Source organism: Haemaphysalis longicornis, unplaced genomic scaffold (assembly GCF_048455015.1).
Source record: "Haemaphysalis longicornis isolate Haplotype H1 unplaced genomic scaffold, Haemaphysalis longicornis Haplotype H1 scaffold_1, whole genome shotgun sequence".
Classification (NCBI taxonomy): Eukaryota; Metazoa; Arthropoda; class Arachnida; order Ixodida; family Ixodidae; genus Haemaphysalis; species Haemaphysalis longicornis.
Window position 1 is genome coordinate 266385509 of NW_027526203.1, and position 26452 is coordinate 266411960.

General features: G+C 47.1%; 1 protein-coding gene and 1 long non-coding RNA gene across 5 annotated transcripts in view; one reads left to right on the forward strand and one right to left on the reverse strand.

Annotated features, from left to right (window-relative positions):
- Positions 1-26452, reverse strand: part of LOC144145404 (long-chain-fatty-acid--CoA ligase 1) — a 130521-nt gene that overhangs the window by 60909 nt on the left and 43160 nt on the right. Inside the window, exon 1 of one of the 4 annotated variants that reach the window (XM_077677042.1) lies at positions 1168-1331. The exons of the other annotated variants lie outside the window; for them this stretch is intronic. The gene's annotated coding sequence lies outside the window, so the exon portion shown is untranslated. Of the gene's footprint in view, positions 1-1167; positions 1332-26452 lie in introns of those variants that run through there. 4 annotated transcript variants of the gene reach the window in all.
- LOC144145445 (uncharacterized) overlaps positions 186-26452 on the forward strand; it is a 61617-nt gene continuing 35350 nt past the window's right edge. The window contains exon 1 of the long non-coding RNA XR_013317499.1: positions 186-680. This is a non-coding gene — a long non-coding RNA (uncharacterized LOC144145445). The remainder of the gene's footprint in view (positions 681-26452) is intronic.

Here is a 26452-nt window from a genome sequence, read left to right on the forward strand (position 1 = left end):
TCGAAACTGTACATTACTTTACAACACACGGGGCTGGGAGGGAGTGTTTGAAGGTCGTTCCGTCGCATCAACTACCGAAAAAGGCTGTATCAACATAACCTCAGCAAACCTAAAACCAACCCAGCTTAACCTAAACCCAATCTAAAACTAATTCAAACCTAATCAAACGTAGTCTGACAGAACCTAATTAGGCTTTCTTTTAATTTTACTTCATCCAGAACAGCGTGACGCGACGGAATGACCTGCAAAACCTCCTTGGGGGAGGGGCTTCTATTCCCCATCGCAATTGTGTTTTGCAATTTGTATGGTTGGCCCAAATAAAAGAGAAAGAGAGAGAGAGATAGGTTGAGGAGGGTGGTATTCCGCGTGTGTGGTTATTTCTACTCAGGCTTGCCCCAACGTCAATAAAATCGCAGTTCGTAACCCGTTCGCCCCCGCAACCCTCGTTATAACGAAGTCCTCGAGACAGGAAGGACTCGTTATATATTGAGTGGCCCAGCGCAGCCTCTGTCGAGCTCTGCCGGCGGTACAGTACGTTTTTTATGTAGCTTATTCTGCAGTAGCTTTGAAGGCACCTTTTCCTATGCAGGTAAGAGTGGACGAGAGCCCCCCGCTGTGAATGGATGGGAGCACCGTCATCTGAAGGACGTTTTTTTCATCAAGAGAGACGACTGGACGAGGTGAAAGTAGTGCACGCGTCACGTTGTGGCGCCATGTGGGTCGGATCGTCGACGTCTAGAGGAAGTGGCGCAGTGCACCAGAGCGCGGTAGCAGGAGTCATGTTTTTGTATCATTTTCTATTGATTTCTCACGTCATCTATCGACGTGATGTCGCGCGAACGTGTCGTTGCGCTGGCCTTATTGTGTAAGCTGTATGACTCAAAGTGTCGCAATAGGATCGTGCCGAACAGCAGTCTTTTTTTTTTTTACGATACTGAGCATTATGCCTTCGTACCTGATACGCATGCAAAACGAAGAACGTAGTCGGTCAAAGCCGGCGTTTGCAGGTTGCGGGCACACGAAGGACAAAGGCAGCGCTCATACATTATGAAACAACGTATACGTATTATAGCATATTGCAGTATCGACTCGTGCTACTACGCGAGCTGATTTGTTGGAATACAAGTTGAAAAGATTACCGGTCTAGATTGCTCAAATTGCACCTACCTGGGAAGACTGTCGTGAAGACGGCTAGACACTATTGTCCATTCGTCGATTTCCTTGCGCCACTACAGGGGGCGGATGCGAAGTCTCAGCGTGGAGTGACGTATTTACAGAAGCAACTCACCTACGAAATCCTACGAAAAGGCTACGAACCAGCGTAACCAGGGTTTGCTCAACGTACTGCGCACGAGCTGGGAACAGCAGTAGACGAGAGTACGGTGCCCCCAAAAGGAGTGCCGTTCCCGGCGTGCAGCGCTTTGCAATCAATGATATGAGAAAAAAAGGCGAAAACCGATGACGCAATCAGCGGCTTTCCCAATGCCTTTATCGATTTTTCCCTACACCAAACATGGCCGCGCCTCGGGTGACGTCACGGGAGTTTGGGAGAGGCGCCTTTTTGCGGCTTCCCGTTGGCTGACTTGAAATCACGCGATGGAAGCAGACGGTGCGCCGGATAGCGGAAAGGTTGAGCGTACTCTAGCCTTTAATGGGTTCGAGGAATTTTACTAACGCTGCTTACGCACGGTGTGCACGCACACGCACTGCAATTTTGAATAGGGTTTTACATAATCAAGCAAAAATTTAAAGAACACACTTCAGTGTTTTATATTGACCTGTTATAGGAGGTAATCTTGGACTGGCGAATCCAGAATTTCGAGGGATGTTTTCCGCCGTTAGTGCGATCGGGGGAAGGGCGAGAGCATGGGGAGGCGTGTGGGAAGGGGGGAGAATTAGGACTGCCACCTTGCAGGCCGGTTTTCGATCGGCAAGGCTGGTCTTTCGTACATGCGCCGGCAGGTATCTGCCGTTTTTATTTGATATTGGCGCCTGTCTGAACGAACGGCTTAAAAAAGTTGTGCACGGGAGCTTTTGCGATCTGGAATTACGATTAATTCATTCTCCACAGTGCATAGTTTTGTAGTTTATTTTTCTGCTCACACGAGTTTGTATGTACCACTCAGTTAATGATGCCCCCGGTTAACAGCTTCGCACCCGCCGGGTTATTGTTGCAGGGCCTGCGTTAAAGGGTCAAAAAGATGGTTTAATGCGCAAGTTATGGTAGGTTTGGTACATAAATCCCCTTTTCTGCGCTATGGGAAATGTAGCGAGATGTACTCACAGCCTCGCAACCACGACTGCCTCATGGCACCTGTCCGCCCGAACGTCCAATCACTCACCTTGGTGTTCCTTGTTTTATTATTTTTTATGCGGATAACCACTTTTAACACGACTATAACCTTGCTATACCAACCATAACCGAGAATCACGAAAAGGCAGCGACCCGCCCTCACGCTAATCTCATGAATTACGTATATCGTGGATTTACCGTACACCCATCAGCAAATACTGTGGGTTGGCCCTATAAATGCTAAGCATTTAATATTTCCACGGTGCCCTGACATCTGAACATTGCCGCTAGCTTTCTGCCACGCCCCTCGCGTATTTTGTGTACTGTGTTTATGAGGCGAAAAAAATCATTTTTTAGGGCTTTACGCGCCGAAGCCACACCTGGGCTATGAGGCGTAGCCGGATGTTAACGGGCGGACAATTGACTCGAAATGAAGTGACCCGTGTGCAGCGGACTTCGGCTAAACTGCGCATGAACCCTTGCGGTTGTTTCTAAGGTAGCGACTCGCAAAAGTGATCAGAACACCGTTTTCATACGTACCCAAGTTTTCATGTGCCAAATTATTATGGTATATTGTCTCACACGGAAGGAACATTACAACTGTGACGGTGAGACATGTGCAACCATCATCCAGTGACCGTGCGAAATGCCTTAGGTAAAATTTAACAACAAAATTATTGTTAACAATTAACAATTTTGACATATTGAGTAGCAAACAAACCATAACCAATTGGGTCATAATTTATAAATGCATTTGAAAGATTCTCGTTTCGTTGTAGCGGATGTATTTGTTGACAAATACAATTAATTTGTTGAGGTCGAGGTCGATTTGCGCACATGATACCAATGAAGGTTGATTACAGCCTCTTTCCTTTAACAAAACGCAACCAATCATCAAATATTTCCGTGTGCGTGCGTGCGTGCGTGCGTGAGTGAGTGAGTGAGTGAGTGAGTGAGTGAGTGAGTGAGTGAGTGAGTGAGTGAGTGAGTGAGTGAGTGAGTGAGTGAGTGAGTGAGTGAGTGAGTGAGTGAGTGAGTGAGTGAGTGAGTGAGTCGAAATTCACGGCTCAGGGGTGAGAGATAAAATCTATGTGGAATATGTAGTCAATTCCTCAACTCATTTATATTACGTTCGTCCACAAATTCAATTCTGTAACTCTCCCGAATTTGAAGTCGCTTTATTAATATTTAGCGTACAATGAAGTTATGAAACAGTTAAATTCTCTTTGGATCTCCACTATCGAATATGTTGCCTTCTATGGAAGGAGTGCACGCACGCTCACAGAAAGCAACAGTATGGCGTGTTTTGATACACGCACAATGAAACAAATGATGCCACGTTTCTCATATTTTCTAGTAATGGTTAGTTAACGCCAGAGTTATGAAGATCCCTCATTAACCACTCATATAATCCCTCATTATCCACTCCCATCTTTCGTATAGATAGGCTTCAGAAGGAGAAGTGTGGTCCTTAAACAACGAATAAAATTGGCGTTATAATAAATACATTTAACTTGCAAACAGTCATACCGCATTCTACCACACGAACGACTCCACACCCGAGCTAAGTTTCACGTTTATCTGAGTAATAGTTATTGCAGAGCGGAGTTGTTAAGTGCGTGGGAACTCTTGTCCTTACTTACGAGTGCCACCTTCTATGGCAGGTATGACCATAAAAATACGGGTTTAATCCGCGTTATAATATGTGTACCTTAGAATAAAGTATACAGCACTCCTCTGCTGAGCGGCGTCTGTCGCGTAAGGTTGTAATTATTTTCCGGAGGTGTATCACAGCGCGCACACGCTGTATTCAACGGCGCACGTTTTACCGATATCGAGCAGCTTGTCTCGCGTTGGGTACGCAGCGGCGGCCGACACGCACTGCTTCTCTCGCAAGGATAGGACTGAGCACTGCGGACGAAGTAAAGGCTCGACCAAGCACAGGTACACTGTTCCCGACGTCCACATCATGGTCGTCTGCGTCTGCTGCTATGAGCAGCCTGATCAATGACCAGCGGCAGGGGAAACTGCGTGCCATTTCCCCTACCCCTTCCAGGCCATGGCCAAAGGTATCCGCTTTCCCATACCGCCGCCACTGAGCCTGGTAAACTCTCTCAGGTTTCTCGAACATTGCAAAGACAACGCAGTGCTGCCATTTTCGCACTCTCGAAAGTGAGAACTTCGTTTGCCTTACCAGCATCTGATCGCTGCCGGCCGCTTGGCAGCTCAAGACATAAAGGCAGCCTTTAGCGCGCCGCGGGCGTCTGCATTAATACATGCGCATCACACGAATGGTGTCAACCGCGCCGAATTATACCTCAGCCACACCGATATGGACAATTCAACCATGAAGAATCAACCATCTCATTCAACACTGTGGATAATTACAAATCGAAGTTTTAACAGGAAGCGACCCGCAAAGTTGAGTGCACGTACGCGTTCTTTTATGAGGTCACCCGGTCAGCACAACTTCGGTTCTTTCTCAATACGGGCGTCCGGTTAAAGTAAGTCACACTACGTGTTCATTCTACGATTTTGCCACAAATGCATTTTATTCTCTCGGTTACTTCCTCGGGTAAAGGTCATCCAGATTATTTTACGCGCACGCGTAAGTGCTCCTGCTGTGACATCGGCGAGACAGTGCAGCCGCTCTTGAGCACAGCGCGTAAGAACACCTCACCTGTACTTTTACTTGGCCTTACGTGACTTCAGTTAGGCTGATTAGCCTCACTCAGTCTTAATTTTTACGTGCCCTTAATTCGTCTTACTTAGCATTCGGTAGTCATAGCAGTCCCCGATACAGTCATTATAGTGTCACTAGCAGTATTAATTAAGTGCACTTTATAATCATAAATAGCCAAGTGAGAATTTACCTAGTCTTAATGACTACGGTAACTATGTAGTCATATGTAATCGCATGTCTCAGAAGTCATGCGTCGTAACAAGGCATTGTCGTTTAACACCTACATAAGACCACACGTATTTCTGTGGGGGCAACGCGGGACGTTACGGACGGACGATTTTCCGAGGGAAGTAGCCATAGCATGCTTGCGCATTCACATTTGCGTGTTTACTCGCATAAGAAGACAGAGGGCGTACGGGTGTGTGCGTGTGTGTACGTGCACGCTATTATATCGGGTAAACATCAAAATCACCAGCATCAAACTGCAAAAATCCCACGTAAAGAGTAAAGCTGAATGAGAACTAATAAGCAACGTCGGCACTCAATGAATATTCCTGCAACGAATAACAGAGCAACATGTCAGGCTACCCAAAAGAAATTGACACAGATAGTCAAAACTCGATCTTACAGAACCCGGTCTTACGAATTTACCGATTCTAACGAACGAATTCGGGTTACGAAATACGGCTCAATGCTTTTATAAACTTGAACTACCGAAATAGATTCAGCGCTATTCCAGATTTAACGAAGTATTTCGAGAAACAGATGTTTTAAAAAATGGAGCATTTTCGAATGAGTTACGATCTCAGAACGCCACGTAGAATATCGCGCCACGTCAGAAAAAAAAATACGAGTTTCGTTTTTATGATGGTCTACGAGATAAACTCATCAGTCCCGGTTTTCAATCAGTGATACTGCTACAACTGCCGATGCTCCTGTGCCCGCTCCAGGCCAGGTGATGACCGCTGTTGACTTGCTCAGGCTCACGAAAGAAACGAGGACGCGTTGAACGCGCGTGTTACGAAAAGTATGTCCGCCCAATGCTAACGAATCCCACGCATGTGAAAGTCACATGTCAGGTTTTTCTGCCAGGAAATAAATTCGTTTGCCCCAGAACGCTAGCGTTTTATTATTACTTTTACCGCGGACTTTAAGCGCATTGCTGAATTATCGGCCGGCGAGTGCCGCGGCCGCCGCAATCACGATGTCTTGGTAGCTGCTAGGATGCGCCTCCCTTTAAGCATCGAATTTATGGAATCAGCTGCTTGTAAAATGACAGTCCCGATTCTACGAAGTTCTCGACATAACGAAATAATCCGCCGTTTCCGGTGACTTCGTTAGATCGGGTTTTAACTGCATACCAAAGGCCAGTGCGGTGCGGTTATTTACACATATATGTTGTAAGCACTAATGACCAGGAAAAATTACGAGACTGTTTTCAGTACGTATTACGCTTTTTTTATGAGCGTTCTAGTTTCACACTTCAGGAGACTGTTTTCAGTAAGTATTGTGGTTTCTTTTATATGCGTTAGATCTAACCCGCCGCGGTGGCTCAGTGGCTAAGGCGTTCTGCTGCTGAGCACGAGGTGGCGGGTTCGATTCCCGGCCGCGGTGGCCGCTTTTCTGGTGAAGGCGAAAGCAAAAACGCCCGTGTGTTCGAGATTTCGGCGCACGTTAAAGATCCCCAGGTGGTCAAAATTAATCCGGAGCCCTCCACTACGGCGCGCCTCATCGCCTGTATTGCGTCGGCGCGTTATACTCTGCAATCAATCAATATGCGTTCTGGTTTCACACAAAGAGAGCAACTCTTCATTTCGCGCAGTCGTCGCAGGTTTCGAATCTGAGCGCGCGGCGCTCAACTTGCCGCGTAATCGCCAGACCCTGGTGATGATTTTTTTTTCTTGCTAAAGGCAACCAAGCCGCCCCAGCCAATCAGTGCGCACCACCACGAAAGAGGATTAGCTTCATTGCCACCACAGCTTACGTCAGCCCGGCAACTGCCAGTGGCAGAAGGCCGGCGTGCAGCGGCCGACTTCTGAGCGGGTACCCTTGGCCAACGACGAAACGAGCGCGCATAGCTCGGCCCCGCAAATCCAGACTGATCCAGTGCACTGCCACTGCGGCTCGGAAACCTCCACTCCGCCGCTTGCTCTGAGTAGCACGTTGACGTCGCCGAAGACGTCAGCGGAACCGAGCGCGAAAGCAGCCGCGGTTTACAAGGGGGGGTCAGGCCGCCTAGGCGGCCCACTTGGACCGGGTCCAAGGGCTCCCTCCCTCCACTCGTAGGTTCAGTAAACACAGGCAGCGGCCGCGTCGCACATCACTCGGGGCGGGTGTTTCTGGCCGCTCCGAGGCTCACCGCGAGATCCCCGAATGGCAACATCGACTCGTTATACCGTCGGCACATATACGCGCTGGTGCGGGCGCGTATGCAAGGATCGGACAGCGGCGTCTGTCCGAATTAGCGTTACACGGAAAGATTTTTTGAGCGGTACGCCTTACAAAAGGAGAGCGCGGAGCAAGCAACAGCCGCAGTAATCATAGGATTTTTACTCCCACTCGAACAAACTAGGGATATACTGCCTAGTTTACCCTCGCGGTACAGTTACAGCAGAATAAGGAATTTTATGGTAGAACTTGTTAACAGCCCCACCTTGCGTCCGCTAAAGTCTTGTAATTACCGGCAAATACCTGTCATCCAAATTTACGTGTAAGCCATTTTAGTTAAATAGACTAAACGTATCTCTCCTGATGGGCGCATTAAATGGTGAACGCCTCTGATGCGGCAAAGTTATGCGGTGAACTACCGCGATTTCCTGGGCGTTCAGTGTCCTTAGTTTGATGCCCTTCCGTTTATCTTGGGGCCGCACTATAAGGGGTGCGGAGTAGAAAGATGTGTAGGAGGAGTTTCTTCTTCAGCCCTCGTCATAAGAACTCCCACCCTCATCCCCGCTTCCTGGAGCACCGACCAATTCGATTCCACAGCAAGAGCTCCCAGTGGACACCTCAAACTTTCTTTCTTGATAGGGGAGTTCTCCAAGGAGTTCTTCTCTTCAACTTGGCTATAAACAGAGTGGCTTGCGCACTAGAGCGAAACACCTCAGCCCGATTTTCTATTTACGCCGATGACATTGTCGTCTGGACGGAAGCGGCTGATTACAATTGCAAAGAGCGCATGCAAATTGAGCTATAGGCAGCAGTATTTCGCCTTGGGAATTCCCTCGCAGAACTTGACTTCGAACTTTCACCCAGCAAAACAGAATTCCTGAGTATAGATGGACGCCGACTAACAAACCCGGCCGAACAACTGACACTTCAAATGGGCACCGAAACTTTAACCTCGAAAAACGGCACTGTCCGACTACTCGGCGTCCAGGTTAGCAGCTGCAACAGTACCAACGCGTGGATTCATACCGTATACGCACAACCTGGCGACAGACAATGCACCTAATTTCCCGCATATCAAGCAAATTCGGCGGATCCAGCCAACGGGCCTGTCTTACACTTGCGTGAGCGCTGGCGGTCGGCAGAATCACTTATGGAATACCAGCATACATTCTGCCACAAAAACATATACGGGACTTGAATATCCTGTACCGTGCATCAATCCGCACAATCACCGGGCTCCCTAAACATACCCGCATTGATATACTCGAACAAGCCGCTCAACTGCCGCCACTCACCAACATAGTGGAGGAAACGCAACTTAGGCACCAGCAACGCCTTGACCTCACACCGCAAGGCTAAGCACTCAGACGATGTGATTTGCGAAACAGCGAAGTCGACCCCACGCTAATACCCCCTTCAGTCCCACCCTGGGATCGTCTAACAACCGGTATCGTGCGCCGGAAACCAATCCCAAGACGAAACACGGCTGTACGGGAACGATATATACGCAAACTTAAGCAAGACAAAGGTCCTGATGAATGGGACATCTTCACAGATGCCTCACTTGACGGGGCGCAAGCGGCCATTGCCTGGGTATACCCTCAACACCCTGCCCTCAATGGCCGCCGCCAAATTGCGCACACCTACGGCCTCGCCAAAGAAGCTGAGCTCCTTGGAATACTCGGGGTGCTTCAACAACTGCAACACTCTGCACCAACTAACGTCACCAAGTTGAGACTAATTACGGACTCTCATACAGCATTACACGAGCTCAACAAGGCCTACACTCACAATGAAACTGCCAATCACATCATAGCACTAATATAGACCCTCCAGCAACAAGGCACGATTGTTCGACTTGCGTGGAGACCTGGTCACACGGTTGGAGCAGATGGAAATCAGCAAGCCCACGACGCTGCAAGGGAGTGCCTCCTAACCTCTCCTCCCATGATTTCCAACCCTCCGCCGGCGCCTACTCCAGTAACAGGGTATTTGCATCGTTAACGCTTGCAACAAGAAAGCCGTAAGCGGCTCCAAGACATTACCCCTCAGGGCTTTCTGCCTGCTGTAATCCCCCTCAGACGGCAAGAGGAAATTTTTATTAACAATGCCTACGCAAACGCGGCATATACCCCAGACGTAACCCGGAAATGGTATAACGGCGCCACTCCCCTCACATCGGCACCCACGTGTACCTTTTGTGGGCAGGCTACAACGCCTAACCTGTATCATTTAATATGGCACTGTACGACATTCGACAAGGGCACAGCCGCCCTGCTTGATAAGTGGCCACTGCCATCTGACGCTCACGCGCACTTACAGCTACTCCGGAGTAACGCATCCTTACTCGGAGCAATAGGCCGATATACGCACTAGAGAGTGGTCTCTACAAAACAGTATAGAGCGGGCCTGACCATGTGTTTTTTTAGGCGGCCCACAAGAACGAAGACACCCACGAAAGGACCTATGATCCCACAATGAACTTTAGTGGTATCCCTCTTCATCCCCTCCCCACTTACCTCCTTCCCCCCAATGGGCTTCATGCCTCCTTTAAATAAAGCACATTCATTCATTCATTCATTCATTCATTCATTCATTCATTCATTCATTCATTCATTCATTCATCCCCGCTTCCTCCCCTACGCCCGTGTATGCTATCGCATTTGAGACTACTTCGGCATAAAGAGTAACGTGATTTTTTTTGTCATTCATTATTCCTAGCTAATTTGTTTAAGTAACTGGCATTCGAACGGGACTCGTCGAACGAAGAGTACGCAATCAGCTGCCGTATGTCGAACGACAAAATTAGGTACAAAGAAATTACGCCAGAATGGCGCCGTTCTCCGAGACGCGAGGAGGATCAGAAAGCAGGATCTGGAATTCATTATCCACCTTATTTAAGAGCGATAATCGTAGCCAAGCAGCCTAAACGAACGCCAGCCGTAGACACAATCTTTCTCTTCCTCTCTCTTTTCTGGCCAGCGAGCACTACGAGTGCTGGTGACCTATCACCTGTCTATCTCAATTTTTACCATGTAGTCATGGTACTAAAACACCGGGACGCTCGTTTTCCAACGCCTCGCGCTAGAACGCTTCATGCTTCAAGCAAAGCTGTGTACCTTTACCCCCAACGGTTTCATCTCCGTGGGCAAAAACGCCGAGGAGCCAATAATACACTCATACACTGCATGCTTTGCCCCTCCCCAGGTTTCACGTTAGTGGAGATGGCCGGGGATTTTTTCAGGCCCCAAGCTTACCATTCTTTTCTACTATTTTTTGAGATCCGGCACAGTGTTACTGCCAAGTTCTACCATGATGAAAAAAAAAATTACAGGCAGAGTTAATCTCCGATTTTGTCTTTCAGTGCAAAGCTTTCTTGGTGGGGAGAATCCCTCGATATTACCTCACAGACATTCACGACCAGGATCCCAGGATCCTCAAAGGAGATACTGTACTGTGAGTACAGGGAGTGTGAGTAGGGCCAGTCGTCCGAGCGTGAGTAGTGGGAGTACGCGTCGTACTGAAGGGCCCATTAAGGCGAAATACACGTTTGGCGCTTTCAAAAGACTGCATTGGCTCAACAACAATGACGTCACTCATTACACAAACTCTTAACAGCAGAAGTGTTGCAAGTTGGGTAAGTTAGTAAGGCATCTTGAATGGCACCAGCGCAGACAACAGTGGACGCAGAGAAGAGCACAGGCGCTGATTTTATTAGGCTGCAATTTGGAAATATATACCACAACCCAGACAACGAAAAAGCAAAAAAAAAAAAAAACCCCACTGGGCAGAAAAGTACGAGAAAAGTGACATAGAAAGAAAGCGAACTATTACAGGCGCCAGAATACAATTATGAGCCCCTGAGATACGCAATCTCTTTTGCATGGAGCAACACACTCGCTTGGCTTACGCACGTGTCTTCCTTGTCCGCAATGTGGAAAGCTTCAAGCACTTCACGTGTAATCTGCCGACCATGTGTAAACAAAACGACAGTGCCGTGTAGATTCGGTCAGCAGCCACATGTAATACAGTTTGAAGCCAAATGGGAAGAGGCAGCACCTTTCAAAGATAACTGGTGCTCCCGTAAACGCACGTTCAGGCACCGGCCCGTTTAGCACACATACCTTCGCCCACACGATATGGAATACTACGAACAACACCCGTTGCGCATGCAACATAGCGGTTTGCGTGTTTAACACCGCAGCCTACCACTTGTTCGCCAGGACTACGCATTGCCCTACCATGAACTCTGGCCAAAACAGAGCGGAGCTGATTACGGGCTGTTATAGCAACCTGTACACCATATCGCAATCCCACTTTTTAAAGCAAAGCTTTTTACCTCTACCCACCAAGGGTTCTTTCGCGACCGTTGGTGTCAACAGAACACTCCCGCGAACAAATAAAAGAATTTACTGGCACCGACAGGAATCGAACCTGGAACTAACAGCGTAACACAGCGAGAGCCCGTTGTCTTACCGATTTAGCTACGAGCCCACGCGGACACGAGGAGGATAGGTGGTGGACTCACCAAGCACATCTACGTGTTTACCCCCTGCATTCTCGCTGAATGGCACGTGATAGTGTCACGCGACCTCTCCCACCGTTCCGCGCTCCAACCACGGCATGTCTGACGGCCCTGTGCGCGCCTTGCGCGTGTGCTAGGAGTTACAAAAATTAAAGGAAGCTCACACCAACGCATGGCATCTCACTTCTGGTACGTCAATGTACTAAAGCCTGTGGCTTCCAGTGTTCATGTAAAAAATCACAGCTCCTTGCTGTCCGCCCTCACGACAAACGACACATCAAGAAACACACTTAAATCCTTCTTGATGGCCAGGCCATCACTCCAAGCTCCAGAACCAACATCCTGGGCCTACATCTCCAGGCCAACACCAACAGTGACGTATCCTTGCAGCGCCTCAAACACAGCATCAATCAAATCATATACATGATCAGACGATTTGCCACCAAGAAGCGAGGCCTCCATGAATTTGATACCCTACGATTAATTCAAGCTTTGTCTTCTCGAGAATTACTTACGTCAACCCCCTGTCTTCTTCTCCGCAAGGAGGACATAAAGATGCTTTATATAATGAATAAAAAGGCGGTTGAGCAGGCCATTGGTCTTGCAGTGAGTGCGTCCACAGAGAGGCTGCTTAGCCCGGGGCTCCACAACACGGTGGAAGAGCTGATAGAGGGTCATCTTTCTAACCAGAAGCTCCGAATGAGCAGACCTGCGGCGGATCCCGGCATCCTTTACCAGATTGTCTGGGCAGCATAGAATGTCACTCCGCTCGATGTACTCCCGGACTCTTGGCGAGAAGAACTAAAGATGCTCCATTTGCTTAGAATTATGAACCCCTCACATGATTGTCTCCGACAAGCACGGGCTCAAGCGCCCAACCCCACCCTCGGTGGGGATCATGCAGTTATCTACACAGACGCATCCCAACATCGAGGACAGCAGTACGCCATCATCGTGGCTACCTCCAGAACCAACCTGCTTGCGTGTGCCTCACTCAAAACCCAAGACATGACGGCAGCAGAAGAGGCAGCCATCGCCTTGACACTCACTCAACTAGGGGTTCTGAAGGTAGTCACCCATTGCCAACAAGCCTACCGGAATTACCAGTCGGTTTGGGTGTACCGACCTGCAGTGCGTGTACTAAAAAAACACTCCCCAAACGGTTCCATTCAGCTCATGTGGACACCCGCTCACGCTTCCATAGAGGGCAACGAATACGCCCACCCACAAGCCTGCTCTTTTAGCCCCCGTGCTATGGAGCTGCACGTGGAAAGTAAGTCACCCGCTTGTCTCGTTCAGGGCATAACCCAGCATTATCGCCTTCAGAGACAGACCCTACCTTCGCCTTACCCTGACCTTTCCAGAGAACAACAAACTACCCTACGGCGTATACATTCCGGCTCCTTGCCACACTCGGCGCGTCTTCAGTTAATGCACCCGCATAGCTACAACGCTGAATGTAAATTTTGCTCAGAAGTAGGAACACTCCGACACATAATCGGGTGTGCGATTTTAGCCCTGAGCACCCTCCTCTCTTCCCGTCAACTACCAAACAAGAGCAATGGGAGATGTTGCTATCCAGCCACTCTCTGCCTATTCAGCTTCAGCTGGTGCACAGAGCGCAGGCGGCGCGGACTGCATATGGCCTCCAGTGACGAAGGAACCATTCCCCTGGGCCGCTCTCGGGGCCGTTCAGAAATCTGCATAGAAGTATTTCCTCTTCCACCTCCTCCTAATCCTCCTCGTCTTCCGTCTCTGCCGCCGATCTCGTTGCCTCCGTCCACGGCGGCAGAAACGGAGAAGTGAGATCGTCGAACACCGGGTTTGAGCTTCCTTTCATTTTATATATAAAAAAGAGTTTCTTCTGATACACCAACACAACTCAACCAACCACCGCTCATGCATCATGCATTGATTTCACCTTACCAAGAGTAGCTCTTGGAAGTAATAAAGGGAGTGGTTAGTGCATTTCACTTCTCTCTGGTTTCAATATTTGCAGAGCGACGTGAGTGAATTTAAGTAACGTCGCATGGGTAATCGCTGAGGGTGCCGTTTACAGCTTTCCTTTCCAATCACATTCACAGGGGGGATTTTTTTTTCAGCCTATGCGTAATGTCGTGAAGATAGGGAATGAAAGCAACATTTTTTGTTTTGCTTTTTTCTGCTTCAACTTATGCATCCAAAGTTTTTGTTCCATGCTTAAGCGATATCACGAGTTTCTCACAAGTCCATGATAACAGGGCTTCCGGGAATCCGGCCTGCCTTAAATTTTTTACTTGCCCTTTAAAGCTATTTTCCATTGGATGAATACAAGGCTTTGTGACAGCAGAACGCAAACATGATAAAGCAGTACCATTATCTACGAGCTTGGTATGACCCGATGAATAAAGCAACAATGGCTTAACAGACCGCACATACATGTTTGGCCACTCCCAAACCGAATAGATAAATCCAAATACTGAATACACCCTTCTTTCAATGTTTCAACCTTGAAGGAGAGAGGGTTGCTATAACAGCCCGTAATAAGCTCCGCTCTGTTTGCGCCAGAATTGACGGTATGTAGGGCAATGCGGAGTTCTGGCAAACAAGTGGTAGGCTGGGGTGTTAAACATGCAAACGGCTATGTTGCATGCGCAACGGGTGTTGCTTATAGTATTCTCCTTTAGTGTGGGCGAGCGTATGTGTGCCAAACGGGCCGGTGCCTGAATGCGCGTTTACGGGAGCACCAGTTATCTTTGAAAGGTGCAGCCTCTTCCCATTTGGCTTCACACTGCATTACATGTGGCTGCTGACCGAATCTACAGGGCACTATCGTTTTGTTTACACATGGTCGGCAGAGTACACCGTGAAGTGGTTGAAGCTTTTCAGATTGCGGACGAGGAAAGCACGTGCGTAAGTCAAGCGAGTGTGTTGCTCCATGCAAAAGAGATTGCGTATCTCATGGGCTCATAATTGGATTTTGGCGCCTGTATTAGTTCGCTTTCTTTCTATGTCATTTTTCTAGTACTTTTTTGCCCAGTGTTTTTTTTTTGTTGCTTTTTCGTTGTTTGGGTTGTCCTATACATTTCCAACTTGCAGCCTAATAAAATTCAGTCCAGCGCCTGTGCTCTCCTCTGCGTCCCCTGCCGTCTGCGCTGGTGCCATTCAAAATGCATTTAACAACTAAGCTACGTATTAAGAAAAACATAGGAAGCAGTGGCGACTCACTACCTACTTTCTCGCCGGTTCTTATGATGTGACAGAGCCAAGAAACCTGACTGCGCAATTGTTGTGGGCTTTGTAGTTCCGTTTGATCGCATCACTTGAATGCTAACGTGCAGTTTACACACTGATAAGTCTGTTTTAGTATGACCGCTATTACGTCACTGCCGACAACGTGTAGCGTGAAAGTTGAAAAAAAATTATACCCTTTATACATTTTCGGTTAGAAAACGCCTTTCAGAGCTTGTATTTAGTGAGTTTTCAAAGACTAATTCTGTCAAATTAAACAACGTTGTAGTTTGCCTACATGAAACTTCAATGCTAGTGTTTGCTTCACCGCCATACTACCCCTTGTGCTGTGATGCACCCTTTGCAGGCCATTCTTCCAGATGATTGGATAATTGGGAAGGTCGTTCCAGTATTTAAATCTGGCAACAAACAGTCTCCTCTTAATTACCGACCTATATCCCTCACAAGCATTCCTTGTAAAATATTTGAACATGTCATATTCTCTAACCTCGTTAATTTTCTTGATTCAAACTCATTTTTTACTGAAGCACAACACGGATTTCGTAAGCACTACTCCTGTGAAACGCAGCTTGTATCTTTTACACACAAAATACACGCCATTCTTGATAACCATTCCACTGTAGATTGCATATTTTTGGACTTTTCAAAGGCGTTCGACAAAGTATGAAAGTATGTCATAAATTACTACTCCATAAACTCAGTTGCCTTAATATAAATCAACACCTTTTAAAATGGATCGAATGCTTCTTACTTAATCGACATCAGTTTGTTACCGTTAACAACTATGACTCACCCCCAATTACTGTCATTTCTGGAGTTCCCCAAGGCTCCGTTCTTGGCCCATTATTATTCCTTATATATGTTAACGACCTTCCCAACTGCGTTAAATCCAATATCCACTTGTACGCCGATGACTGCGTTCTTTTTCGTGAAGTTACCAATAATAATGACATGCATGCACTACAATCAGACCTAGATAACATTTCCACCTGGTGCGAAAATTGGCTCATGAATTTAAATATCGCGAAATGTAAGGCAATGAGGATAACACGTACATCGAGCGCCATACCTTCTTACTTCATTAAGGGACAACAATTGGGAGTAGTAAACAATTATAGATATCTTGGGGTCCACATATCCGACAATTTAACTTGGAATGTCCACACTGATCACATCATTAATAACGCTAACCGGACCTTAGGATACATTAGGCGAAACTTTCCTCTGGCCCCCTCCTCCTTAAAGTTACTTCTTTATAAAACACTAGTTAGAACCAAACTTGAATACGGAGCCGCGATATGGGACCCAGACCAAACATACTTAATCAATAGACTTGAAATGGTACAAAATAACTCTGCTCGTTTTATTCTCTCCAACTTCCATCGAACCGCCAGTATATCATCTATGAAAGCTAGCCTCAATTTACCTGATTTAGTTACCCGTCGCAAAATAAAACGACTTTGCTTATTCCACAATTTTTTTTACAATCCCACATTAAGCAACAACCTAATTTCTCCACCAAACTACGTATCATCACGTTGTGATCATGTCCACAAAGTTGCCATCCCTATGAGTCACACGCGTTCGTACGCATGTTCATTCATTCCACGAACATCACGCGACTGGAACGGCCTTCCGGCAGCAACTGCGACTATCGTAAGCAATGACGCTTTCCGATCAGTTATCAGCAATCAAAACCACTCGAATAACTATGAATGATTAATTTTCTCTTTGTGTTGGCTTGATATTTTTCGTAAAAAAGTGTTGGCTTCTTCGTGTAGTTATTGACCCTTTGTGCACAGAACTTGTGAACTTTTTTATGATGTGTTCTCGCGCAACTCCTCCTTTTTGTATGTTTGCTTGATATGCACTGTAAGCTGTACTTGTTCGTGAATCTTAAAACCCACTCCCCTCTATAATGCTTCGGCCCTGAGGGTACCTGTAAATAAATAAATAAATAAATAAATAAATTAAACAACGTTGTATTTTGCCTACATGAAACTTCAATGCTAGTGTTTGCTTCACCGCCCTTTGCAGGCCAGCCAGCGAAAGACGGCTCGGCGGAAGGGGCTAGACAAGCTCATAACCAGCCAGCCACACCGCGAAGCAGGCGAAGTAGCCAAATAACGCTTCATATTAAAAGTTTCGTAGGAGCCTCGCTTTGCCTGCAGCTAGTGTCATATATCAAAATTTGCCAAAAAATGCGCACCTGCACGTACAGTCTGACATGCTATCTTATATGGCGATTATTATAGTAATTAAGACAGAAAATATAAATTCTAAATTCTACAATATGTATTCTTAATGAAATCTAAAACAAATTCCAGTTATGCTCGTCAAGAGGAATTCTTTTATGTTAGCCGCGCACATCAGTCCCGCGTGGAAAGCGAGAAGCCGTACCTGCCGGAGGAATAGCCTTCACAGCAGCAAAGATATGCGCCGAACAATTTCGCTTTCTTTTTGACATCAGAGAGACAGACGTATAGTGCAACTGACCGAGCACAGGTCAGCGTATGCATCCCGAACCGCTTCCGCTAAAACTACAGCGAAGAACAAATAAATTAATCCCCGAGGCTGCTGGCTTCGTGGTGGCCGTAGACAACAATAGCAAGGAAGGCGCCCGACACGCTGGAAAGAGGTTGTACTGTAGTTTCCATTATTTGCTGTTGTATTTATAGCGGCTATTCGGAAGCAGTTCGCCGCTCCTTCCTTAAGTAAACACAGGAAGAACACAGGGCAAGCACGTCAGCGCCCTAGGCCTTAACACCAAGGGCACCCACAATTGACCGACACGAAACACTCACTCCAGCTGGGGAAGCCTCGACTTGCCCACTAAACCAGCGTCAAAATCTGAGCTGCCGTGAACTAAGGAAGCTGAGTTGGTGGTGCAAGCTACGCCCATCGCTAAATGTTGCAAGGAAAATAATAGCGAAGATGGTTGTGGAGACGCGTTGTCGTGCTCAACACGACGAACCACACTCGGTAACAAAGCCTGAGATCCGTGTGCCCTGGATTTTTTAAACATTTCGAGCGGATGTTAAAAGTAGAAAAATAATATCCGTGTCTATGACCTCACAGGAGACGGGCATATGAGGAGGACCGAATGAAGGGAATACCCTCCCCTTCTTGCTCGCACTTTATTACATTGAATTCCGGTCCTTGCTCGCGGTCTTTGCTGAATTTCGGTCTTTATGACGCTTTTAGTCCTTTGAGCACCACGCGAACTGACGAGTTTCTGGGGACGATCAGCAAAGCTGAGGCGACGTGGGCAGCAAACCTCGACGGTTTATTATTTGACGTGAACACGCCGATCGATCACTGCGAGGCAGGGGTCAGCCACATCATGGCGTTCGACGCTCGACCAGCTAGTACAATGTGAGGCGAGGTTGAGCTGGTGTCAGCGGCTGCGGACCTGCTGAGAAAGCGAGGTTGGACGTTTTGGTCTCAACCGTAGCCGACGAGTTTGAGGTTAGAAGAAGTTAAGGTGAGAGTCGAGGTTAAACTGAAGGGCAAGATCGACAGACTCGCTTTTCCACGCGGCATTTTAAATTGTCTTGCGATTTCCATGGCCTTGCGAAATCAAGCACGCCTTTGAAACCAACTTCTCTAAATATGTCACGAAAACTAACATTTAGTAGAAATCTCAGTAAGACGCACGCACGAAAGATCTTGCACCAGATTTTTCATGCAACAAACTGAACAGATTACAGCTGACGGTCCAGAAACGTAGCCCCCCACCCTCCTCTCCCTCCCATTCTTCTCCTCGAAATTTTTTTAACGGGCTTCTGGCTAGGGCCCTGCGACTGCTCCTTGTAACTATTAGCCAACGGTGAAACATGACTGCGCAGTTACATTTCCTTACGTCTTAAAATTTACATTGCCGATGGACTCTAAAACACGCTCGCCTATCAAAAATCTGTTCGGCTGCTATAAACACCGTTTGAAAATGCTCTTCACATATGTGGAAGTGTATTTAGCAGCGGTGGGATCCCTTCCCTGAACCATTCGGATAATATCAGTGCACACGCGAAAATTTCTAGAGTTGTGCCTCAAAGTCCTCATGTGAAAGCATGTTAATTTCCTGATAATACGTCTTCTCTCGCGTTGATTGTTTTTGTCTGTTTTTCTTTTGTCGCAATGAAATTGCGTCTGGAAGACGAAGTAGCGCTTTTTTAATCAGTATTCGCAGCTCTAAAGTATTTTTTTATACCTGTTTCACTATTTATTCTAACTTCGTCGAGGGTTCGACGAAATGTCGTCTGGTCAGGCAGAGGAATGAAGAAATGGAAAGCTAACACTGACCACGTATGAAAAAAAAAAAAATCATGCACCCCTCCGTTAAACGACGACGATGGTTAACCGCGAAGCTTTCTCGTGACGGATTCTTTAGTTGCCGTCTGAGTTCGGACTGAGTTTCGACTATATGTCGAGATGGGGCAATGGGATAGACGCCGGCTTCATAATGTGAGGGACCCAGGTTCAGTTCCGGCCAGTGAAGCTTTTTTTTCTTTTACTTCACCCACGATCATTCATCATCATCGCCAGAGAAAGTTGGCTTTACTGCAGAGCGTTTTCGCGTTACAGCGCCATCAGTGAGAACACAGAAGCTTCGCTTTAAAAAAATGGCAGCATCTCCACTCCGTGGATGATGGCGAGGGTGCATAGACGAAATGACATCCAAGTTGCGCCCCGACCGTCATTCGATTTGAGCCGTGAGTTGCACCTTGATTATTCCCTAAATGAAACTGTCAACGGCTCAAATCGAATTTCGCTTTATTTTCGCTGGATGGTGGTGTGCGCGCGGATGGACGCGGACGGACATTGGGAGGTCCTAAGGTACTCCGCACCGTTACAGGCGAGGGAGTAAGCCGTTTGACTCTCGGGTACTAACTCACGGTCGTAGCCAAATGGGTAAGAGGACTGACACTAACTTTGTCTGGTCTACGAGACTGAGGCTCGAATCCTGCCGCGGCCTGTGTGATTTTTTGCGATTGTAAATGCTATGCGCACGGACGCGGACGGACATTGCGGTCCTTAGGTACCCCGCACCGAAAATATATTGGACGTTTTGGACCCGCCCACGGGTTCCTTATTTTAGTTCGACAAGAAGTCGTTATCACTTACGTAGCCAGCAGGTCACGTAATGAGCGTAATCCTTTTCGCCCTTGTTGGAAGGGAAAAGCGAAAACGCCCGTGTGTTCGAGATTTCCGCGCACGTTAAAGATCCCCAGGTGGTAAACAATGTGGAACGTTAAACCTCATCAATCAGCCTTTGCGTCCTGTTCATCGTAGCTGGCGTTGACTGAACGAAAAGCGATTCCAGCAGACGCCGGGACGAGGCGTCATTTTTCCCGCCCTAAAACAGCGGCGTTGTCCTAGTCAATCCCGTGAGAACGTGCGCTTGTTCCGCAATGGCGTTCGTCGTCTGATTATCATTCCTCACATCACGTTGGTGCTCCTTGGGTCGTCGTGAAAAATTCCGTTTCACCAATGTACAGCTGACGACAATCAGCACATGGTATCTTGTAAACGACTCCTGGGAACGAATCACTCGTAAGCCTGCCTTCTACATTCATAAGCCGGTTCCGGAGTTTGCTTGTCGGTACATGGGTAATACGCCAGTCGTATTTTTGGGAAAAAAAAAAAAAAACGCGCGACAGTGCTTCGGCCAATCCTGGGACGTAGGGACAGCTGCGCGTGCACCGAATGTCCTGTACGTTCTCGGCTGCAGTATCTTATTCTTAGTTTCGCGGATACATCGTTTAGGATAGCCGTTGGTGATTAGTTCACGGCGGATCGTTCCTAATTCGTATTTCAGTGCATTGCTATCTGAACAGACCAGTGCGGCGCGTGTTATCAAGGGCGACACACGGACGTCTTGTTGGCGACGGGGTGGCAAGATGCTAAATTGAGGTAACGACGCGTGTGTGTGGTCTTCCTGTACACTGAGAAGGTGAGAGGTCTCTCATCCCGGCGAACCAGTACAGCCAAGAAAGGAAGCACGTTCTCTTGCTCTAATTCCACGGTGAACTGTATTTGCACATTCTGGGCGTTGAAACTGTTCAGGAACCATAGGACATCTTGCTTTTCTAAAATACAAAGACAGTCGTCCACGTATGCGGTTCCGAAACGTCTTAATAAATTTTTCATACGTGGTCAGTGTTCGCTTTTCATTTCTTGTTTATTATTATTCTTAACTTATTATAATTGGTTCTAACTAAGTCAAATTTCGGGAAAATAATTTTTTGCTCCTAAGCGACATGGATTTCGTAAAACATTTTCTTGGGAGACGCAACTCATTTGTTTCATCCACGACATTGCTACTGCTTTAGGTAAATTCATTGTATTTTTATTGACTTTTCTAAGGCTTTTGATTTAGTTATTCACCAATTACTACGCCTGAAGTAATCAAATCAAATGTTGTTCCCAACATTATTTCTTTGATAGAACATTTTTTTTTTGTCCGACAGAACTCAATTTGTAACTGCCAGTGAGTTTGTCACCACGCTGTTCAGTAACATCAGGAATACCACAGGGATCCGTGCTTGGTCCTTTGCTACTCTTGATTTATGATAATGATTTGCCTTCTGCAGTTAATTCAAGCATTGGGTTGTTCGAAGATGACTGCCTTATTTATAGAACCATCACTGCTGATTCTGACACTTCATATGGCAGCCTGACCTCCCTTGTGCAATACATGGAAAATGCGTTTGAATACCAACAAGTGTAAAACAATGTAAAACAATTAGATTCTCTCGACAGGATGAAAACTCCAATATTTGCGACTGCTAGATCCAAGGCTCTAAACTCGAACTTGTTGCGTCTAATAAATATTTAGAAATTCACAAAACCAACAACCTTCCTTGGCAACTACACGTAAATTATACTGTTAATAACGCTAACATGTGCTTGGGTATTTGCGACGTAATTTTTCTATGGCGCCTTTACATCTTAAATTACAGCTATATAAAACTTTAATTCGGCCTAAACTTGAGCACGCGTGTTCGTTGTGGAACCCTCACTTCGATCATCTCATAGAAATGGTACAGAACCGTAGTGCACGCTTCATCTTGTCTAACTATGCTCGGACATGTAGTACTTCTGCTATGAAATGAACCTTGAACCTCCCCAATTTAGCTCTACGGAGAAAACTGGCCCGATTGTCAGTCTTTCATAAAATTTCATTTTCATACGCACTCCTCAAAACCGAAGTTCTTTCTGCGCCGTCATATGTACCGTCCCGTGTTGATCATCGTCATAAATATATACATTCCGCACTGAAACCCTAACTTATTTTTTGCCTCCTTCGTTCCAAAAACAGCTAACAAATGGAATCGCCTACCAACTGCAATAGCTAGTATGATCTATGTGTCTTCGTTTAAGGCCGCCATTTAACATCACTTTGTTCATCATGACCGCATTTACGTTCTCAACGCTGTTTTGTATTTGACCTCATCTTTGTTTTCCACCACTGATTTTCTTTTTCGCTGCTAGTTGTGTATTTTGTATCGACATACGTTTGTGTCAAAACCACTCTCTTCTGTAACGCCCCCTGGGCATTGAAGGTATTGAATTAAATATATAAATATATGCGATGCTCGAGCAAGCGACCGTGGCCATTGAACATAAATGTGAGCACTGCGCTTGTTGAAATACGCCAATGGGTCGTCATTAGTCCAGTAGCTTTATGGGACAATTTGAACGGCTATGTTCAACTGTTGGCGCATTTGTGCCATCTAAACAATAATATTTTTTGATTTCCCTTTCGTATATACAGGTCGCGCACGTCTTCGTTCAAACATAATTGAATTTATATAAAAGTTCATTATGCCTACATTTGCGACGTTGGAGGGCAAAAACGTTCGTTTTGCCTGCCTATTTTTGGCGCCTAAAACGCGTCTTTTTAATTCCTGAAAATCTGGCCTGTAGTAATAACAATGTCGAGGCAATATTAAAAGAAATTGCCAGAAGTGACCACAAGGCGAGTTTTCAGCGCTAGTTGCAGAGCCCGCCTGCCATAAAGCAACCTGCAGCGTCACGCTGTCCCTTCGCTCGAATCCAGTGCGATACACACGTCTTAAAGCCCCTCGTCTCCTTCCCGCTTTCTTAACCATAAAATATAAGAAGTCTAAAGTGGTGACCACGGAATTACAGAACGCAAACAAATAAAATGTGCAGAATTACAGCATCCAACTGCTGTAATTCAAGCTCGACGGCAGCTGTCGAGCTGCCCTTGAAAATCCCCTCGATACCTTCGAGAGACCCTTAGCGTTGGCGCTTCAGTGTGTGGGTGGCCGGTTGCGCCGACTGTTGTGTTGACCTGGAGGCCTGTGACTCAACTTAGATGGTGCCGTCTTTCGTCACGAGTTGTTTATTCCGCTCGCTCGTAACCCCTCGAAAGTCTGGCCACCACGGTACGGCAAACAGTTCTAACCGTGAAAGCATTTGCGGGCACAGAGCGCAAAATTCCCGCGACAGGAACGCGGAAAGGATAGCCGTAGCATCCGGCAGCATAGCGCGGGATTTTGGGTGTACCAAGGGGGAAGGGAGGATGAATCCTCCGCCTCGGAGGTTACCGAAGGACGGATGGTCACGTAACTGTTGGCCTTCATAGCTTAAGTTCAGATTGAAGGTACGGTGGGAGGGGACACCACATCTAGGCTATTACGTGCGCCGTAATGGAGGGCTGCAGATCAATTTAGGCCCTCTGGAAATAATAAAAGGGACACTAAAGGACGAATAATTTTTTGTTTTAACTGAAAGATGAGCCGTTTTGTAGCTCTCTCCGCTTTTGTTCTCTCGGCAAACAAGGCAGCGGTGTCTTGATTGCTCAGCAAGGAATATCTAAAGGTGGCATTTCTCTTTGCTGTCTTCCTTCCATTTTTTCGTAACGTTGAAGAGTTCATCACCGTGCCCACAGTAAGCCGGGGCCCGACTTCCCTCGATCATCGCCGTCTTCACGAAAGCCTGTTCTCATAGGCTTTCCCTTTCGTTGCAATGACTGCAAGCCGATCAGAACGGGTCTTTTTAACGCCATCTTGGGATGGCGGCGTCCAGGCAAAGTTGGTCATCAAGCACTGTCTTTTATGGGCAGTCGATTTCAAGTCGATTTCAATCGACCCGAGATAGACTGCGCTAATAATATCCCCTTTTGCCACTGGCTCTTTCATATAGTAATAAGTAGGTATTGGCTCTCGTGCTCATCCGCATATGCGTGAATCTTTTGAGTGCGATTGCACGCATGCAAGACGAGCATTTCGACGAACTGTAAACTGAAATAGCGCCTAACGCCGGAGCTGGCGAATGGTATTTTTAAAGCGAAGAGCTTTAGTGTCCTCACTGATGCCGCAGTACGCCAATACGCCCTGCAGGAAAGCCAACTTTCTCTGACGGTGATGATGAATGATCGTGGGTAAAGTGAAAGAAAACAACGCTTCCCGTGGCCGGAATCGAACCTCGGTTCATCGCGTCATGAAGCCGGCGTCTATCCGATTGCTTCATTTCGACACGGTCGAAGCGAACGCCAAGCAGCAGGTACCGGTTCACGCGGTACACCCGAAACCCAAACGTTAGGCCTACGGAGTGCACACACACCCGAGAGTTGCTGTGGGTACTCTAGAGAAAGTGGTGCGTACCTCCAGGGTAGTGCATACTCGCAGTGTGGAATTGGCCAACCAAAGAATTCATAACGAGAAAGCTTCGAGTTAAACCATCGTCGTCGTTAGATGGAGGGGTGCATGATCTTATGTTTGCTAGCTGGGGTTTGCGGCTTTTAAGAAGCGTATGACGAGAAACAGTTCCCACATACATTTATTCTACATCTACATTCTACTGCCTTTTTAAGTGTTTCGGGAAGACGCTTAGCAAGCTCCACCAATCCGTTTCACCGTGTATTCAGGATTCGTGATGTCACAAATTGTAGAGCGGGAAAAGTGTACGGGGCGTCGACACCTCTTCTCACGCTTTTGGTTTTTTTTTTTTGTGTTAATAAGCTGCTGCGAGTGGTATATTTGTATTCACGACACTCTACTTTATCAATATATATATATCGAAACTTGCTGTTATACTTTAGTGTCCTTTACACGTGCGCCTCAGTCATTTCCCACGGGTGGTTTCCTTGTTTGTCTCCGTCATAAAAACAGGCGCCACAGCGGGGTATCGAACCCACCATCTCGGGCTGAGTACAGCGTGCACCTTAGCCTCTGAGCCTACGCGACTGGTGTATACTGCTTCACAGTTGAATGCAGACAAGTCAGATGCGTCAATCGGTCCGAGGCACTAAACGACCGGGCTCACCGTATGTGCATTGCTCACCGGGGAAATCCCTATATGCATCTGGCAGCGTTTGGCGACGCTGATGCAACGTATACTGGGCCAAAGACATCGGTTGGCCTGGCGTCACGCCAAACTCCCCAGCGTGCATTCAAGGGGTGTCCCGCGGTTTCTACAATGTATACACCCCCACTGCTAACACACGGCACCGCTTACCCGGGCAGCCATCATTTGCATCCCTCTCTCTACGCACGCTCGTGGCACGCAGCCAAGACACTGCAAACAAAACGGGAGGAGCAGGGGAGGGAGCCCGCAATATTCCGAACCCCCATGAATGCAATGGGGGCAGATCCGAAGGATTCGTTCAAAAATTGCCCATGATTAAAAACAGGGGAAATGGCTTTATTAGAGGAATTCGAGTCTACAAGCGGCGCACGCCTCGTGAGTGACACAACACTGCCGTAATTATTGCGAAGCCAAGTCTGCATGTCAGGCACCGGACATGCCTGGGAATATTCTCTCTCTCTCTCTCTCTCTCTCTCTCTCTCTCTCTCTCTCTCTCTCTCTCTCTCTCTCTCTCTCTCTCTCTCTCTCTCTCTCTCTCTCGATATACAGGGTGTTTCAGCTAACTTGAGGCAGAATTTAAAAATATGCCGATGCTATAAGACGATGGGACCAAATGAATGTTGCTCACTTTTTATGTAGTGTGTCAAGCTATTTTTTGTATTTTGCTTAATTGGTTAGCTAGTCCATTTTAATTAGCCAACTTCTGAATTAACGAAGCTAGGCAAAAAATTACAATTAGAAAGTTGCACAACCCGCCACGGTGGCTCAGTGGCTAGGGCGTTGCGCTGCTGAGCACGAGGTCGCAGGTTCGATTCCCGGCCGCGGCGGCCGCTTTTCTGCTAGAGGCGAAGAGCAAAAACGCCCGTGTGTACGAGATATCGGCGCACGTTACAGATCCCCAGGTGGTCAAAATTAATCCGGAGCCCTCCACTACGGCGCGCCTCATCGTCTGCGTTGCGTCGGCACGTTAAACCCTTAAACCCTACAATCAATC